The 20387-nt window shown below is 45.9% G+C and overlaps 1 long non-coding RNA gene across 1 annotated transcript; it reads right to left on the bottom strand.

Annotated features, from left to right (window-relative positions):
- Positions 1-688: 688 nt before the first annotated feature.
- Positions 689-18916, bottom strand: LOC120745081. The gene is made up of 3 exons (XR_005698556.1): positions 18806-18916; positions 1282-1285; positions 689-702 (listed from the first exon to the last, which is right to left on the bottom strand). It is a non-coding gene; the product is annotated as an uncharacterized LOC120745081 (long non-coding RNA).
- Between the last annotated feature and the right edge of the window lie 1471 nt (positions 18917-20387).

Raw genomic sequence — 20387 nt, 5'->3', positions numbered from 1 at the left:
TGACACATCCTCGATCAGTCTCTTCAACATGCCAGCGACTCCTACTGAGGTACACAGTCTAAATATCCTACTTGTCTTCACTTCCTGTCATATATGTCCTATGGTGAATGTTGAACATGGCAGTATTTCCTAATAATGTGCTCGGTGTGGGTGCAGTAATCCCCGTGAGCTCAGGCTGCTCGGCTCAGATCTCGATATCTTTGATGAGCTTCTCTTCACTCGCCGGGGTTGAAGGGCTCTGACAGGCAGACTGCCGCTGGACAGAAATGACCTCTGAGCGAGGAAGAAGGTGACAGCAGTAAAGGATGGATGGTTGAAATGAGGAATGGACGGAGGCTGGCATAGATGGATGGAGAGACTGAATGGTCCGAGGAAAATAAGAAGGGAGGGATGAAATAATGGACGGGGGAGCGCGGAAGTGCTAAAGGCACAGAGGGAGTAAATGCACTGATGGATGGGGGGAGACAAGTGGATGGATGAGTGGCAGGAGAAGTGTTGAGAGGGGAGCGCGAGGACTTGTTGATGGGATAGAGAGGTGGTAGATGAGCGAGTATGTACGGGTAGGCAGAGATGCACGGAGATTCAGGAATAATGGAAAGATTGGGATTTACAGCTCTCCAAGGAAAATTTGTGTCACAATTAAAATGTGCGACTTTCTCCTCGAATGCATTAAGTTAAGACAGATTTATTTCCCTTTTCCTGCTGCTTTCTTTCTCCTCGCGTGAACCAAACCTGAGGCTGCCGAGTGAAAGGACGTGTGTATGCAGACAGACGGAGGTGCAGAGGTCTGCGTGGAGTAGATGGAGGCTATGTCCAGAGGCTTAATGTAGCCTGAAAGCAACAGGACATTACCGACGTGAGCGGCTTGATCCAAATTGCACCCCCCGGGACCACAGGGAGCGCGGCACCCCTGGAAGACCCCATGGCTCATTGAAAGGGGTCAGAAGCGAGGCGCTCTGCTCCATTTAGCAGCCCGCTGATGATGGATGAATGGAGGGACGAAGTGATGGAGAGGAGAAGCTGAACCCTCCCCCCCGGAGTGCACCGCGAGAACACGCTGCCACCAGGGACCTCCTCTCAGAGCCGTGAATGGTGGTAATGGGTGGTAATGGGAGCGGACACAGGTGGGGTCAAAGGTGATCCCGCTGCTTTAGGTCGGCATTCCCCAAAGCTTTTAGTGGAAGACTGAGAGAAGGCACAGTGCATAGGATTTTAAATAATGTGCTTTTATTTCTGAATATGGTTTAAAGAGAAAAATATCTGTGCATTAAAATATAGAACTGCTCTGAGACTGGAGTTCAGTGGGTTTGTGTCATTTAAAGGAGGTCAACGAATCTGCAGTCTCTGCCTTCGGCGCACAGGTGTAGGCGTGGCCTCGGGGAGATTATCCAATTAACGTTCTAGTTTGGGGAGCCTGACCAAGAGGCAAGAGAGCAATGATTGAATATGTTTCAATCAACTAGTCGTGATGCGTGCTCAATCATCCAGGTGAGGAAATCTCAAAACGCTGATCATCTGGACGTCAGTGGGAGAAACATCATCACCATCATCCAGGTGACGTCTTCAGTCTCAGAGGCTGAGAGGAGGTCTGTCTGTCTGTACCACCAGAGTCTGTGGGAACTTTGGTCTTATTTTAAATTATTTAATCATCTCAGCTACAAGGACAGCTAATGGAGCCTGATGGGGCCTGGCAGAAAGCAGTGCCTCCCCTCCTACAGGTAAGCCCAGGTAACACCCAAAGACTGCAGCACCTCCACCCAAAAAGGACTAACCCCACCTAATGATGTACCTGTGCCCAGTGTTGGGGAGTAACGGAATACATGTACCACCGTTACGTATTTAAAATACAAGATATGAGTAACTGTATTCCGTTACAGTTACTGATTTAAAAGGTGGTATTTAGAATACAGTTACTTTGTTGAAATAAATGGATTACACGGCGGTACTTTCCTGTTTCATATTGTCGCGGGTCAGGACTGTTTGGGTTTCGTTTGTTCTGTTGTTCCAGGCGGCAGCGTTACGGTTGCCATGGTTACAGGGTGACGCGCTCTGGGACTGTGTGTTTCCTGGGTGAGAGAGCGCCTTTTTGTTGTTGTTGTTGTTGTGCTAAGCTAATAGGCAGAATGCTACAGGCATAGCTCTAAAGAATGTAGCCTCATGGGCAGTGTAGTCAGTGCTGCAGGGAGAATGGACTGCCATACCCGTTATGTGTCTGTGAGCGAGGAGGGAGAAAAAGGAAAAGTACGAGCTGTCACCGAGCAGAAACGGGAGCTGGAAGCATGTAAATATAATAATAACCACTGCAGCCAAGAAGAGTGCCTGACGAGCCCAGCTGTAAGTAAGCTACTAAGACTCGACTGTACACCGTGTTCGTGTTTTCCTCTGAAACAATACGCTCCGTTGCAGCAGCCTTTCAACGCCTCTCTCTGTCTCTCTCTAGCAAAGTTGACCCAGACAACAAAGTAAAGCTATTTTTCAGCTACGAGCCCGACACGAACCCGACGTATTAGTCAGAGGTCCCTTTACTACGGTTCGGAGCCGTGGACCTTCAGTAATAGTAATAAATCACATTCATGTAGTTTTAAAATCCATGATAATATATTAAGTAATCCAAAGTATTCAGAATACGTTACTCTCATTGAGTAACGTAACGGAATACGTTACAGAATACATTTTGGGGCATGTAATCTGTAATCTGTAATCTGTAGTAGGTTACATTTTTAAAGTAACCTTCCCAACACTGCCTGTGACCCTCAATTTGTGTTTTAACCCTAACTACATGATCTTAACATGTAATTTTGACCCTGAGAGCTCTGTTATGTATAACAGAAGAAAGGACTCAGGGTGGGAATCTAACTCCAGCCATCACAGACGTCTGGCTCCCTGCAGCCGCTCCTCAGCTCTGATCAATGGTCACCACATTTTGCATAGTAACAGTCATGGAAGTAAACTCTTTGGGTCATTGTGTAAACATACTGTTTATAAGGTTGGAGAAACCAGCATTGAGCCTAGCCAGCCTCGCCTACACTGCTGCACCAGGTTTGAGTCAGCTTTAAACGCTGAACTCGTGAGCTGGCAGCATCGCCAAACAGAACAGATGGAAACAGGAGGTAATTATGGAGATGGAACACAGCTGGAAAATAACAAGACACAGGTGAACTACGTCACTGATGACAGGGAAAGCAAAACTGAATGTGACGCAGACAGGAGACTATCAAAATAAAACAGGAAACTAACACTGAGAATGAGACATACAGACAGAAAAACAGACACGACTGGGAAACAAAAAAGACACAGAAAACAAACTTCAAACTTACAAAAACCATAAATAAGAATACAAAAGAAAGAATATTCTAAACTAAGAATAAGAGATCACAACTCAAACACTGGCTGGAAGACCCAAGACCAGGACATAATTCTACCATCAGCCAGCCTCTGATGACGTGTCCACAAACTGTCCCAAAGATCCCAGACGAGCCCCCACATATCACAGCAAGGCAGAAGATGAGTTTAGATATAAATTGAGTGTAGAAAATAAATTCTGGTGTGATTTCGAGGCTCCGTGTCCTCATACAGATGGTTTTACAGGGAAAGTGGTTACACAAGAGTTTAAACCTGGCTCATGTTAAATAAATGTTTTAAAAAGCGCTGAAAGAATTTAGAGTAGAGAATTTAAAGTACTCATGACCAGTGTTGGGACTAACGCGTTATTAAGTAACGCGTTACAGTAACTACGTTATTATTGTGGTAACGAGCATGGTAACTAGTTATTATACCAAAACTAGGAACTCGTTACTGGGATTTAGATTTAGGCTCGTTATTCGTTACTTCGTGTGTTGCGTTCGACTGACCTCGGAAATCAGAACACGGACCTGGGAATGATGTCACACTCGAGTAAACGGCGTTCTGGTTAGCCTCGTCAGAGAAGTTGGGATTCCAATATGACGACGCCCTCGAAAACGGTTGTTTTGCTAGCTCTCTACAAAAAGAAATTACTACTAAACACACATGCAGCCATAGCTGGACTCGGTGGGCCGATGGTGATTTTTTGTTTTGATGGGCCAATGTTTTCTTTTTCTTCTTTTTTCCCGTAACGGTATAAACACTGAGAGGTGGTGGATTGGCCAGATGCTGGCAGATGTGTAAAAATAACTCAGTTGGTGGCTATGGCGGAGCTTCCACAGATTCAGTAACATTAGCACGTGGTGGAGGCCAGCAGGTGGATGAGAGAAAGGGGAGGCAGGAGCAGAGACCCGAGGCGGCCGCCGGTCCGAGTGTCAGGTGAACTGAACTTCAGGTAAGAAGTTATGACCTGCAGTCTAACCAAGTTTAGGTGGAGTTTATTTTAGCTGTGCTGACTTTTTACAGTCATTTACAATAACTTGTACTGCGTACTAGCTAGTGAGTAAAAGCTCCCACGCTCTACCCACCTATGTTTTTAAGGATTCTGTCCCTGTTTATGATAGGAAGGAGATTATGAATTGCCTTAACAAGCACTTTATATCTTCTGGCTCTTTGTTTGACTCTCTGAACCCAGTCTCTGTAAAATCTGGCACAAACCTTCTGGTCAGCCATTTAACTTTGTTCCTTTCTCTGTGCAGGAGGTCTGTAAAGCTCTTAAACTGTTAGATCCTAGAAAATCTCCAGGGCCAGACTTACTACATCCTTACTTCTTGAAACTGGCAGCTGATTTTGTGGCAGAGCCTCTCACAACACTTTTCAACCTCACACTGGATACGAATAAAATCCCCTCAGTATGGAAATCAGCTTTTGTTATTCCACTATTAAAAGGGGGCGACCCAGCAGTGTTAACTAATTACAGACCAATATCTAATCTATCTGTGCTGGCTAAAGTTCTTGAAGCTCTTGTGTGTGAGCAGTTAAAGGAGTTTTTACACACCAATGCCATTTTATCTGAATATCAATCAGGCTTTAGGAAGAATCACAGTACTATCACAGCTGCAATTAGAGTGGTAAATGATACTACTATTGCACTTGATAAAAAACAACACTGTGCATCCCTTTTTATTGATTTGTCAAAAGCATTTGACGCTGTTGATCATTGCATTTTAAAACTTAGACTCTTCCAGTCAGGACTCTCTGAGAGAGCAGTGGCATGGTTCTCAAACTACCTCAGTAACAGGACTCAGTGCATTAAATCTGACGGTCTATGTTCTGACTTTGTTACAGTGCACAACGGAGTGCCACAGGGTTCTGTATTAGGTCCTCTTCTATTTATCATTTACGTAAACAATCTTAGTCTACATGTGCCAGATGCAAACTTGTACTTCTATGCTGATGATACAGTTATTTACAGCTGTGGTTCAACTCTTGTCCAAGCCACTGACTCCTTGCAGAAAGCCTTTTTTGCTGTCCAGCACTCATTACTTCAGCTTAAACCTGTTCTCAACGCAGACAAAACAAAGCTCATGTTGTTTTCTAAATCAAGGAGACGAGCCCAAACAATCCCATCAGTAACCACTCTTGAAGGTAATAAAATAGAGTTGGTTCACACCTATAAATATCTGGGAATCTTAATTGATGACTCGCTTACCTTCTAACCACATGTAGAGAATCTTGTGAAAAACCTGAAGTTAAAACTGAGATTTTATTTTCAAAATAAGTTGTGTGTTAATACAAAGAAGCAGCTTGTTGCTGCAACATTCTTGCCTGTGCTGGATTATGGTGATATTCTATATATGAATGCTTCTGCTCAATGTCTTCGAATGGTTGATTCTGTGTATCATGCTTCTCTGAGGTTCATCACTAACCGTAAATCTCAGACTCACCACTGTGAGTTATACTCTCAGGTAGGACGGCCTGCTTTGGTAAGTCGGAGGAACTCTCATCTATACAGTTTTATATATAAGGCGATACTTGGGTTGCTGCCTTCTTATCTATGTTCCCTGCTTGTAATGAAACATGCTGGTCTGTACTCTCTTCGTCCGCATGGCTACTTGTTGCTTTCTGTTCCATTTGCCCGAACTGAACTTGGTAAAAGAGCTTTTGTCCATTCAGCACCCTTGGCTTGGAACAAACTGCAGAAGGAAAATGACTGAATTCATTTCATTAAGTGCTTTTAAATCTAAACTACGGATCCTTGAGGCCAAGTCCATAACATGCAACTGTTTCACTTAGATTGTCATTTTAACTGACCTTTTTATTTATTTATTTTTTTTTATTTGAATTTTATTGAATTTTATTTTATTTATATTCTTTCACATTGTTGCATGTGTGTTGTTGCTGCCTGTGTTTGAGTAATTTCTGTAACTGTGAGACACCTGCTGCTGCCTATCTTGGCCAGGTCTCCCTTGAAAAAGAGGTTTTTAATCTCAATGGGATCTTCCTGATTAAATAATAATAATGGATTGGATTTATATAGCGCTTTTCAAGGCACCCAAAGCGCTTTACAATGCCACTATTCATTCACTCTCACATTCATACACTGGTGGAGGCAAGCTACAGTTGTAGCCACAGCTGCCCTGGGGCAGGCTGACAGAAGCGAGGTTGCCATATTGCGCCATCGGCCCCTCTGGCCAACACCAGTAGGGAAGTAGGGTAAAGTGTCTTGCCCAAGGACACAACGACCAGGACAGAGAGCCCGGGGATCGAACCGGCGACTTTCCGGTTACAGATGCGATTCCCAACCCCCTGAGCCACGGTCGCCCACAATAAAGGTTAATAATAATAATAAATGACAGAGTTTCTATACAGCTGGGTGGGTGCTATGATGTTACTGATAGTGAACTTTATTTTATTCATAAGGTTCGTTAGTAGGGTTGCCAACCGTCCTGTAAAAAACGGAATCATCTCGCATTCAGAGAAAATATTACGCGTTTCGTGTTGAGGTGAAAAGAAACACAGTTTATCCCGGACTTCAGCTACAATGAAAAAGATACAAAGCTGGAGTTATTCTGTGTCTTTGCTGCACAGCTGCCTCTTCTTCTCTCATTCTCTCCCCTCTCTCTCCTGTTTCTACTTCAATCATGAAACTGATCAATGATCAGCTGATCGGCTTTTCTCTCTTGTTTGTTTGTCGCCCACTTTGCTCCAGAAACAGGAAACCAGCGGATGTCGCACTAAACAACAGCAGCACGTTTGATCAGCTGTTGTTAGAATTTATTTAATATTAATTTCTAGTATCAGCTGATGTTTGCTGGAGCCACAGCTGTAAAGCTGCTGGTCATGATGTCGGTTTGGATATGTGGTGAGAGGGAAACATGAAGATGAAACCAGGAGATGTCCTTACTGAATCACCAGAGCTGAACAGGTGTTGGAGAAACAGGTTTACCTTTTAGGTGACATGAATGAGTTGAAGGGAAGTTATGAACTGTTTCTGAGAGACAAATAACACCAGGATCCTTTTTTATGTAGCTGACAGCTGGTAACTGTGCAGGGGCGGGTCTAGCAAAGTGTTGCCAGGGGGCCAGGTAGGGCATTAACAGGGAGAGGGAGGGGGGGGGCACAAAGAAATACTTTTCTTTCTTATTCTCATTTAAAATGTCTCGCTTTTAATAAATAATTATCTGAGTCTTACAACAAACGATTGATAGATTGATGCATACTGTATATACCATCAGAACAGTGTACATCACTGTCACAACAGTGTTTATTTTCATTCAAAGGCTTTATGATTTTTCCTATAATGGTGGGCCGGTCTCTAGTCAAAATTCCCGGGACGATTTTTTTGTCCCAGTCCAGCCCTGTATGCAGCTCATCTGCAGTCTGGTGTTACCTACATCTTCCTATTCAGAAGGCAGAATTTCCGAGTTCTGAGTACAATCGAAAGCACCACGACTGCAGTTTTTGTGTTGGATGTAAAAAGCGCACATGACACTGTGACGTAGGCTAGAATCATGGCGGCGGTCAGTGACGGTCCAGGCGTGGGATTTCTCTCGTGGAAATATGAACATTATCTTTTCCTTTCTATTGGTAGGTGGCACAGTGCAGTTGTGGCAAGTAAGCAAGCTAGAAGACTGGCAAAGTTATGGAAGCAACACATTAACAAGAGAATTCTGAGTAAAACCAAAGTTACTTTCCCTAGTAACTAGTTACTTTGAAAGTAACGAGTAACTTGAAGTAACTGAGTTACTTTTGATAAAAGTAACTAGTAATGTAACTAAGTTACTATTTTAAAGTAACTTACCCAACACTGCTCATGACACAATTTATTCTTAATTTATTAGTTACTTTAATGTTGCTGACAGGAATCCATTTAATGACAGATGTAAAATCACAATCGTCTCCACAGCGCCCCCTGCAGGACGCAGTGGGCAGCTCTGGGATGTTCGCTGAGGTGATGGTAGGCTGTTTTTATTCTTATTGACTGCTGTTTTTAAGGTTGTGGCCTTGAAATTTAAATAGAAGTGGACTTCCTGTTTCTGCAGAGTGTATTAGCTTCGCTCGGGCAATTAAACGTCCGTTTTATTCATCGGCTGTGAATGAGGAAACAAGAGAAGAAGTCCTACTCTGCATAACCGCCAAATGAAGTTCAAACATGGCTCGCGCTCAGTCTCGGTGACACCGCTGCGGGGAACAGCTTGGCTCTCCGCCCAGACTTTCACTACATCCAATTTGTTGCTTCTCATCCAGGTCCCGGTGCCACTCCAACGTCCCCGAAACATATAATTTACTGTCTTCTCCTGCTCCAAGATGCAGCAGAGAGTAATCAGATAAATGGGAATTATCTCAGAGGAGAGCCGGCAACATGGCCGACTGGATCAAAGTCCCATCCTCGCCGTGGCGTGACGCTTATCTCACCTAGCTTCGCCGCTACATAGCATTGCTAATTTGTTGAGCCAGTGGCGAATCAGAAGGTGTCTCTTTGCTCGTGTCGTTTGAGGGAAAATCGACTCCAACATCTGTCAGACGCAGAAGAAGCAGTTAATCATGAGAGATGTGACTGCAGCGCGCAGCTAGCAGTTAGCCGTACGTGATAGCAGAGCTAATGGCGCTGCTGCGGCTCGGTTAATGTGAGACACAGAGGAGTGTCTGTGTATGTGTGTGAGGCTGAGGAAGAGGGCGGCGGTGTGGGAGGAGGCAGCTATGCGAGCTCCTCGGAGAGGCTGGGAGGGCGAAGGGTCATTATTGACTGAATGAATTTTTAAAGAGGACCCTCGGTGGGGGGGGTAGCGCGCCTCTCCGTGTGACTGTGTAACGCCATACTGAGCACCATCCTACAACACTGCACTCCTGCTTTTCTCTTTCCATCAACAGAAATGCTCCCCACACCTGAGCCTCATTTCCACCATCCTGTCTCCACAGCACGGCTGTCAAACATGTGGCGTGTGGACTAAAAGCTGGCCACCGAAGGGTCCGATCCGGCCTGCTGGATGGCTCTGCTCATAGTGAGAACTGCAGAGAAGGATAGCTTTACTCTCAGACCGTTTACTGCAGTGGGACTGAAGTTTAAATAAGGAAAATATCACATCACAAAATCTTTATTAACACACAGACAGCTAAGAGAGCCGGCGACTCACCTGTCCTTGTTGTCAGTGCGCTTCATTTCATTGATACCATAAATCAGCTCATAAAAACAGGAAAGAAGTGTCTGACTCCCAAAGTGTCCTGGTAGCATCTTTCAGACCCTCCTCCATGCTCAAACCCCCATGTTTGTGACAGAAAAAGTGAAATATGACACATCAGAAATCTTCAACTTCAAACTTAAAGCGTCAGAACAGGAACATTTAAACCATCCTTTTGTGGGTGGGCTGCAGGGGCAGTGCTCGGACTTTCCCTGTTCCACGAGCCTGAAACACCTCGTCCAGGATTCATCCTGGTCACATGCTGAACCACCTCAGCCATGTGGAGAAGTAACAGCTCCTCCCCGTCTCTAAGGGAAAGCCCAGCCTGTTTCAGCCTCTGCGCACAGCTCAAGGTCACGAGTGAGGATGGGAGCTTTGACCTTCAGGCTCAGCTTCCTTTTTACCGAAACAAACCGCTACAGCATCCACATCATTCATCCTCAGGAAAGCTGCACAGGTGAGACCCCGTCATAGAGCCGGAGGGAGTCAGCTGCAACTGCTCACAATCCTTCAACAGGTTCATCTGCAGAACCTTTAGGACTTTTGTTTCTGCTGCAACGACCTCGCCAACCAGAGACGGAGCCTCCAGAGAGGGGAGAAGAAACCCTGCGGCAAGGGAGAGGAAGGTGCTGACTTCTAACCCGAGAGAAGAAACGAGATCCAGATCTTGTTTTTTAGAGTTCATGGAAGCCAGACACCTCTGAAAGCACCAAAAATAAACCCATAGCTGCTCATCTCAGGTGTGTCATTGTGTTATGGATGTGAGTGTGTTCAGAAGAAAAAAGTGTTTTAAACAGTGAGATCAAATCTGTGGCCCGGGATCTAAAGTCAGTTTGACCTGGCCCCCGTCTCCGTGCTCACCGAGGCGGCCTCGTTGCCCTTTGACACCTTTAACCAATCAATGATGGACGTGGTTTCAGGGAACTGGAGGAGGATGATGAGGAAACCATCTCAAGTGAGAAGCTGCTTTTCTCCCCCGGAGGAGGTGAAAGAGGCGGGAGTGACTCAAGGCCACAACCTCCAACTCCTCGGATGTTGGGAGCGAGGCCAGCCGAGCTGCAAGAAGCGCCCAGAGGCGGTGCCTGCTTTGTGGGGAGAGAGATAGCGAGAGATGGGTGGTGGGTTTGGAGAAGCTGTGCATGCACACTGACCCTGGCAGATAGCAGACGAGAGAGGGAGGGGGGCATTCAATCATACTAATGAGCGAGGGGGGCAGAAACAAGGATGGAAGTGGTGGAGGTGGTTGGCAGTGCCAGGCTTCTCCACCAACTCCTCCTCCCCACCCTCACAACACACACATGCAGCAGCCACACTCATTAGTGCCGGGCAGACCTGCTGTTGGATGGAGCTGAAACACCAGCTCAAACAGCCTCTCTCTCTCCCCTTCTCCTCCATTCTCCCCTGGTGTCTCTCGCCCGCCTCTCCTCCTCTCGCCTGTCTCTCCCCGCTCCATCCTTCTCAGCCAAATTGGCCCTCTGTTGTTTTCCCGTTCCTCCTTTCACTTCCCCCCGCTCTCGTCCCTCCATCCTTTATCTTTTCCCTCCACTTCTTCCCACGTTTCATCCTCCCCTCGTTCCTTACTTCCTCTCCCCTTCGCAGTCCTCCCCTCCAATCCTTGCTTGTCTCTGCTCCCGTGGTGGAGGGCTGATTTGGAGGATTAGGCCCGTGGCAGGGTTGTTGCTGTGTCAGTCTAACAGGCAGGGATCTGGACCAGAGCTCAGTCCAAATCCCTTCCTCCACGCCTGCCTGCCTGGCCACCGAATTAGCGGCTTCCTCTCCCTCGCTCCCTCTTCCTCCTTTCATCTTGCTCATCCTTTTCTTTTTCTATGCCTGTCTTCCCCTCCTCCTCTATGTTCTTCATCACCGTCTGGTGTCCGCGGCATATTTCCATCCTGCTTTTTCTCATTATTTATGGCTCTCTTCTGTCCTGTATCCTTAAAAAAAGCACTGCGAGCCTGCTTACTGAGAGTATTACATCCTGATATCTCAACCAAGAAATATGATCACATCACCTCACTGTGTTAGCTCTTTTTTTTTTACCACCAGCTGTCACTTTTTCATTTTAAATCTGGTCCTTTCCTGCCTGCTTACCGTTTAACCTCAAAATCACAACCAGAAATTGTCATTTTTTTATTAAAAAGTCCACGTTTAAACCAGAAAATTGTGCCTGATGCTGTTTGCTCTCTTTGTATGCTGAGAAAACACCTTAAAAAAAAACAAAAAACCCTTAGCTGGCTTAAAAAATGTCAGTCTTCCTCATAACCCAATCCTTCTTAAAATATCAGGGGGCCAAATGCTCTTTTTTAATTGCAGCTCAAGGCAAGTATAGAGTCAATCTGCTCGGATAAGTGAGTTCTTCCTGCAGCCTCAGGGAGCAAATAGAAGCAGGTTAGCGCCGCTTTACTGAGGTTTTTTACATGCAGGTCACAAAGTAGAAGCTCGGCAGATGTCAGCGACATTTCTGTAAAAAAGAAATTAGAAAGGCACAAGCAGCTGATCGCTAGTCGGACTTACAATCGGCATTATTAGGGGCGTGGCCTCTTTGACTGACAGGTGAATGACACAGGTGGCTGTAGGTGCTAGCTGTGTGCTAGGCTTCACCTGAGCTAATTGTAGCTAATACTGAGGACCAAATATAGGCAGACATGTTGACCCTGTGTGAGCAGCCTTTGAGTTTACAGCCGGCCTTTACCTCAGCTGTATGTTTGGTGACATGGTGACTTGTGTTCTGCATCAGACCAAAGTACTGCAGAGGAATTTTCTTTGAATGACTGCTGATGCAAAGTGATCTCAAAGGTAAGTCAGTCATGTGATGCAAAACAATGTGGAGAAGCAAAATGTTCTTTTCATTTATTTGTTGGCGGTCTCCTTTGCTTCTCCTCAGCATGTAGAGAGGTGTGCGTACATATATTGGCACATTTGGCCTTTTGTGCCTCAGTAGTTTCCTCCGACTTCTTAGTGCTCGGGGAACAAACTGGATAAAAACGACTTTAAAGGCTCTGACGGTGGAGCTGGTGTCTGGGCGGGTCCCGCTTTGGTTTATCTCATGCATGTATGCTGCTGTAGCGTGGGAGGAGGGCGCTCTGCAGGGGAGCTACAGGTGGTAGTAACACTGCAGGTGACAGAGAAAAGAAGTCCCGTCACCTCTGCAGCTCTTCTCCAAAATCATCTTTGCAAATGATTTATGAGGAAAGACAAGCTGCTTAAGGATGCGCACACATGTTCTGCAGGAACATGCTGCAGAGTGCATCGGTGTGCCAGCGCATCCTCAGCAGCATCAATCAGCCTGATGAGAGCCGCTGTCAGAAATCGCTGTCTGAGCAGGTCGCCTCGTCGAGATCAACAGAAAAGCTCCAGAACGATGTTCATAACAGCATCCAGCTCATTTCTAAGATCTTATCTCACGGAGAAGCTGCGCGCTGGTGTCCGCATATTGGCGTGCCGGCTGTGGAAGAACGGGCTGCAAAGAGATACCGGCACTACAGCAGGATTCTGAGGGGCACCAGTCTGCTGTGTTACACCCAGGTTTAGGTGAGGACAGTGGGGAGGGGTAGCAGTAACCCTCGCACGGCGCACAGCTGATGGCGTTGTTGTACGCACAGATAACGCGCCTGATCGGGGATTTCTTTATACGTCTGTGAGGTACGGCACAGACTGAGAGTACCGATCTCACTCAAACCCAACCTGCTCATCAGTTACCATGGCGATGATCCCCAGAAACAGGTGAGATGACCTGGTTAATCTGTGAAACACAGCTCAGCACTGTAGCTCGACTGCATGCTGAGGAGGTTAAGAAGATCCAGATAAGTGAAAGTTATCCCGGCGTGTTAAACAGCTTCCCCGAACGAACCCGAGCCGCCGCACTCCCATGAGCCTTTGCTCTTCCTCTAATGAGTACGAGACACATTTCATGTGAATCTTTTTGAGCTTTTTGCAGCTTCCAGGCTGAAAAGCTGCCCTAATATAACGAGTGCAGGCTTTTTGTGTGTTTGTGACCCCTGCCATGCGAAACCTGAACAGAACCCACTCAATACAAACGTGATCAAACCTTTCTTTAATAACAGATTCAGCACCAAGTTCAGTGGGTTGGTGTTTGTTGGCGGTGCTGCTGTTGCTGAGCCGAGTGTCTCGCTGTGCTCCACAGTGGAGACGCTCTCATTTCATGGTGCTCTGTTACTGTCTTTGCCTGAGCAGGCCGGGCCCAGGGGAGGGGAGCAGGTTACAGCGATGCTGTCTGAAGGACACGAGGACACTGAAACTGTGAGTCACAGAGAGGGATGGAGGAGGTAAACACGGGACGACGGCGAGCTGGGAAAGCTGAGCGCACAGCTCAGCTACGAGCCGGCGTGAAGCTGAGGATCAGGATTTCTCACGGCAGCAGTGACTGAACTGGTGCTGCGGACACATCAACTCAGATTCTCTGTGTTCAGGCATTTGTCTCCCCAAAAACCTTTAATAAGAGCAGTTTAACCTCAGTCCCCCATCCTCCTGTGATCGTGTTTCATCAGGACAGTATCAGCGAGGACGTCACCAGCACTCCAAACATCGCTGCTCTTTAGTTTTTGGCTTCATTCACATCTAAACTTCTGGCATTTGAATAATTTTGGGAATTTATTCAAATTCTTCAGATTAATAAAATCCCACCGATGACGCAGAGGTCTCACAAACCTCATGTCAGATATGAAACTCTTGGTGTTAAAGGGTTAAAGCGTCGCTCTCGACTGTGTCTCTGGAAAAGCAGTGAAGCAGCTTCAGTACGGAGCATCTATGTGGTCTGACTCACAGTAGCTGCACACTTCGTTGTGCGGTGAGAGACGCATGGAGTGTGCACAGGTGAGTTTGCAACTTGGGGAACATGAATGTCGAATTATTCATCAATAACTTTTTCAGGACAAACATGGGAGCAGAAACATGTTCTGGTTTCTCTGGAGAATTTCCCCCTTCATGAAAACTGTTGTTGTATAAAAGTTTAAAGTTTGCATTACTGGGGGCGTGGCCTCTTTGACTGACAGGTGGATGATGTCACAGGTGGCCACAGCAGCTAGCTGACCAATGACATGGCTGCTGTGAGGTCACTGTACTAACAGAGCGTCCAATCGTTGATCTGTGAAGCTAGAAGGAGACTTGTTTTTATTCCTGTACTAGATCAGCTTTGCATGATTCACAGTTCATAATAATCCTTTTGTCCTTGGCAGTTCATCCTGTCTGAAACAAGCCCTCTTAGCTCCGCCCTATTAAACCAATTCTTTTCTGATTGGCTGCTCCTTGTAAACGGGTGGGTGGGGCTTCCACTATGCTTGACATAAAAAAACCCCGCGTGTTTAGAGCACGGATTTCTGCGCAGACGCTGGGGGCACAGGAACTGCAGAAATGTGACAGGAAGTGAGGAGCGCCAGCCTGCTGACGGACGACCTCATTTCTGTAAATTTGATCTTGAATAATTAGAATTAAGACTGTTTCCTGTGGTCTGGGACGCAGAAGTGAAGTTGAGGAATCGCTGACGTGTGTGGTTGCAGTCCCAGCGGGGTGTTTGTTAAAGGGCGGGGGACGGCAAGCCTGGCATTTACTCACACGGCCGGCAGCCGTGCTAGATATACAGGAAGAGTCGGCAGATCAGAGGGACGGCGGGCGCAGAGCGGCGTCAAACAGACATGAAAGACGATGTTGACTTTTCTCACACACACACACACACACACACACACACACACACACACACACACACACACACATACTCGCGTTCCTTTCACCTGCGTGCCAACTGTTGTTTGATCAGAGCTCACTGGCGATGAAATGTGCTCCGGGTGCGTTTGTGCTCCAGCGGAAAGCCAAAAAAACGAACACAGGAGCGTCTCAAAGCCCACGGGCTGCATGAAAGAGAGTGCTGACGGTGACAGAAACGCAGCCCGGCGGTAGCTCGGGTCTACTGGGATCACATGTACAGAATTAGACCTGGAAGTTGCTGGAGGTGAGGAATGATGTCACCATTGCCGGTAACAAGACATCGACATCGCTGCGTGCTTGTTTGCTCGCACAGTACGTCTGCTAAATGAGCGTAGGTCACGAAGCTGCGGCGAGGAGCTCGAACTGAGCAGAGCTTTCTCCAGATCATTTAACCATCGAGTTTCTGAGAAGATTCAGCATCCATGGTCACCGACACGCTGCTGCTGTCACTGGAAGCAGCACCAAACATGGACACACATCGTAGCGTCACCTGGTAATCAGTGATGAACCCTCAGCATGAGCGTGTTCATGGTCACATAACGGCCACGCCTCCTTTCTCACTCCAGAACTGACCAGAATTTACAAACAGCTTCTTATCTTATTCAGCACGACCTGAAAGCTGCGGCCGAGATCATAAACTCATCAGGAGAGAGTTGGCTGAGGTCACAGAAAAAGGGGAGGGGCCTTTTGTAGCCAGATGTCTTTGTGCAACCTTGAGGATCTCCTCAGTCACACTCGGAAAACCGTGGACTGGACTGGAGACGGGGAGCACTCGCAGTCTGCTGTCTGCAACTGAATGGAGGCGAGTCAGGAGTTAGCTGCAATCTGTTTGTGATAAATCAGTGAAAGGTTGCTTACAGTCAGAGTCCCAGATATGAAACACAAATTGATAAATCGCACCAAAAACAGTGACGTAGCTGCTGCAGGACGGCGCTCTGACTGCAAAGTGCTGCTGTGATCTGCATCATGGCTTCTTTTCACTACATTTATATTCTGCACTGTTATTTCAGGATCTCTCTTTCATCCTGCTGTACAGCAATAATTCATCATAAAACATGGTTTAACTCTCGTGCAGACACTTTCATGAAACACACGGGTCAACCGTGGACCTCATAATCAAGTCCAGTGTTTCAGCACCAAATCTGTTCCTGATAAAAGCTTTGATTTCCTGCACGCCTCTTTAAACTCCTGAAAACGTCGTGTAGCGACGTGAAGGGAGGCCGTGGGTGAATCAGGGCTGCGGAACATTTGAACGTTTTTGCTGCAGTTAGGAGCAAACTGCCCACCAGCTTCATGAAAGATGTACACAGGATCTGAGGGGGAAGTGATTTAAACCACTCAGGGTTTTAACCACAGACCGTCGGCTCACCTTTAGCAGCAACACATCGGGGGCCGGAGTGGAAAAGGTGCAGATGCACTGCTGCGAACTTCCACGAAGACAGAAATGCAAAAGAAAGTCTTTGATATGTTGCAGCTGTGTCTGTTAAACTTTTCATGTACAACAGTAACTTTATATGTCAAGGACTCTTATTGTGAAAGGAACTGGAGGAAATGGGATTTTGATACGTGACATTGGTGATTTAATCACACCCTTCACAGCAACCTTCCTCTGATTGGCTGCTCTTCATAAACCGAATTTGAACATTAGACAGGTGGGCGGGGCTTCTGTGGTCACGGTGCTGCGTTCATGAGGAGGTCGTGTTGGAGACGTGTGTCCTGGTCTGTGAGCTAAAACTCACTTATCTCTGCCACAGATCACCGTACACACACACACACGCACACACGCGCGCGCGCGCACACACACACACACACACACACACACACACACACACGTATTCATGCGTATTTGGTCACGTTTCTGCATGGATGGACTTCAGCTAACACACTCATACAGTGCAGCAGCCTGTTTACATATCAGTGCGCTGATGCTGTTGCGCTGCATCACAGAGGCAGCTGTGGCTGACGCCGACCTCTCGTTCCCGTCCATTGGTCTTTAAACAGCTCGTAAACTCTGCATGCAAATGATCCCGTGCTCACGATAACGTTTTCTAAAGGACAACATCTGCAGCAGACTGTCCAATGCTGCACTGAGACTGGCCTTTGTGGTCCAGCCAGCCCACAGTGACGTATTTATTGGATTTTGTTTGATTATAGATATTGAAACAGGTTTTAATCAGGTTTTTACGGTTGTTTGTTGGGTTCGTAGCAGCAATAATTAAATAATTAATGATTAGAATAATTAAAGGCTAAACTTTAGCTGTTAGCAGCGGCTCATGCTCAACGCTGCCATTCATCTGGCCTGAATCCTTCCATCTATGTACCACGTTAGTTTCATCTTCCTTGTCTCTTCCTCACTTCTGCGCAGCTGGTGAAACAGCCTGCTGTGACTGTGAAGCCTGGTTACCAGTGGTTACCAGTGGTGGTTACTAGTAGTTACCAGTTGATACTAGGTGAGCTAGCTTAGGGCTGGGCGATATGACCCAAAATTCATATCTCGATACTTTTTAGCTGGATGGCGATATAAGATATATATCTCGATATATTTTTTTTAAAGCCATAAAGTAAGAACAAAAAGAGAGTTCTTAGTCAAAGCTGTGTCCCAGATGTCACACAGGCACTTTTATTAACATAGAGCAGATGTACATAAAATTTACTGAAAAATAAATTATGAGCATTTATTAAATAATAATGCTCCATAAATAAAAGAAAACAATGTTGTTTTTGTGCATAACAAAAAGCTCACAATTGTGCAGTCAAAATGTAAACTAAAAGACGCTGAGCACAACAACAAAGACAGATTTCACAGCTGCTCTGTTCCCAACTTGTACTGCGTGACTGACAGCCTGGAGTTTGAAATCCGCTTCGCAACCACGTCTCTTAACAGGTGCCATTTATGGTCCTTATACACAGTAGGGTAATATTACGTTGAAGCACAGTACGTATCATTCCGCGAGGCTCAGCCGTAATGCTCCGACAATCCATCAAGCGGTGCAGCTCCGTAGCTTACTAAAGTCGTACTAAAACATTTTTTGACAGATTGCTGAGCGCCGTGTTCCACATAAAATCGGTTCGCGGCCATCAAGCACAACCAGAATTCATACATAAGGCGCGCTGTCAACTTTTGAGAAAATGAAAGGATTTTAGTCCGTGCAGCACCTCTGGGCTGCATGGCGTTAGTGTGGTTAGCTCGTTAGCGTGGTTAGCTAGCTAACACGTTGACGCCGTCCAGCCCCACGAACGGGGCGATGCGCAGTAACTCGTTAACGGAGATTTGCCGTGTCCATCTTGTCGCTTCCTGCAGGTGAAGCGATGGGGGAGGAAGGGGAGTTGTGTTCAGTGAAGGAGAGGCAAGGCCGAGTAACGTTGCGTAAAGACGAAAGTGGACGAAAGAGAGGCAAACTTGCAGCTCCACAAGTATAATTATAACGTAACATAGACTATATCGATATAAAGGATATTGTCACATCTTATATCTCGTATAAAAATATATCGATATTTTTTAAAAACTCGATATATCGCCCAGCTCTAAGCTAGCTCCACCTTTTCTTTACTTCTTCCACACTAGTGATGTTCGATTCGTGAACGAATCGTTCAATACTCGAGAATCACTTTACTGACTCGTGAATCATGATTCACAAGCCCAACTGACTCACTGACTCATCCCTGTTTCTGTTAGCAAACTAATTCGCTTAGTAGAAAGATATCTAGCTTATAATTAAAATTGCGGGGGGGAAACAACAGCCAGTTTCTTAACAAAAACATTTCTGCTCTGAACTGGAAGAAAAAACCCTGAGTAGAAGCTCACATCAAGAAAATAGCTCCTCGGTTCACAGTAGCATCGCTCTGCTAACATGCTAACAACACATTTGAGCTACTCACCCCCTCCCTTCCTGTGTTGAATCGTAAGCATAAGCAAATCACTCAGGACTCGCTCACCCCCTCCCTCCTGTGCTGAATCATAGAGCGAACGAATCACTCACTCACTCACTAATCCCCTCCCTCCTGTGCTGAATCATAGAGTGAACGAATCACTCACTCACTCACTCACTCACTAACCCCCTCCCTCCTGTGCTGAATCGTAAGCTTAAGCGAATCACTCAGGACTCGCTCACCCCCTCCCTCCTGGCTCACAGCTTCTTCTTCTTCTTGGTTGGCAACCAATGTTAAGGCGCATTACCGCCCCCTGGCTCACAGCTCAGTGGACATGTAGATGAGAAAATATATATTTAACACATTTAAGGAAAATACTAATAAAATAAAAATAAACAAAATAAATGTTTATTAAGCAATTTTGACAGGAAATTGCTTAATTTTAGAAATGTTTTTGCTCTATAAAATAGTTGTTCTTTTAGAATCATTCATTTTAGCAGTGGGATTTACATGAAAAGAGAAACAAATTAAGTTTGAGTGAAAATGTAAATTTTTTGCACTTTCTGGTCAACTGACTCAGTGAATCAAATGACTCAAAAAACCCGATTCACTTTGGTGAGTGACTCATTAAAACTCGATTCAGTAAAAAGAATCAAATTTACCATCACTATTCCACACTAAACTTTTCCTACGAGCTGCGTGAGAGCATAGCAAAGGTAGGGGAGGGGCCGGTGACATTGAGAGATCTGATTGGACAATCTGGTGTCAGTAATTAATGAGCTGCTGTCAGTGCTTGTGTGTCAGCCCACCGGGAAAATGTCCGCTATGCCAGATTAGCGGTCCAGCCCTGTGTAAGTCACTGTCTTGGATCGGGTTAGCTGGTGACATCATTTCCTTTTATTTTTACTGTGATTAACGTCAGTGTGGATTCACACTGACGATGGTAAATAAGATGGTTAATCACCTGCGTTCATTAAAACATCTATATCTAAAAAAATATTTATAAGCCCTTTAACAAGATGTTTGGCTAGAAAAGGATCATTAAGGAGAAATAAGTTTGAAAGCTTGCTGTAAACACAGGACTGATCTGCTCAATGTTCTGATCATTAATGAAAGGCTGTCATACGGAGCGGTGTGCGGCTTTACTGAATCAATAAACTTTATAACGTACAGAGCTCACTGAACAAAAGACAAACAGGTCAGATGTTCAAGTTATTTTATTTTTATTCTATGAGTCTTCTTTTAACAAACAGCTGGTGTTTAGAATACAGC

Source organism: Simochromis diagramma, unplaced genomic scaffold (assembly GCF_900408965.1).
Source record: "Simochromis diagramma unplaced genomic scaffold, fSimDia1.1 OVJJ01000456.1, whole genome shotgun sequence".
Classification (NCBI taxonomy): Eukaryota; Metazoa; Chordata; class Actinopteri; order Cichliformes; family Cichlidae; genus Simochromis; species Simochromis diagramma.
Note: the sequence above shows the minus strand (reverse complement) of the source record. Positions and strands in the feature narration are given on the sequence as shown.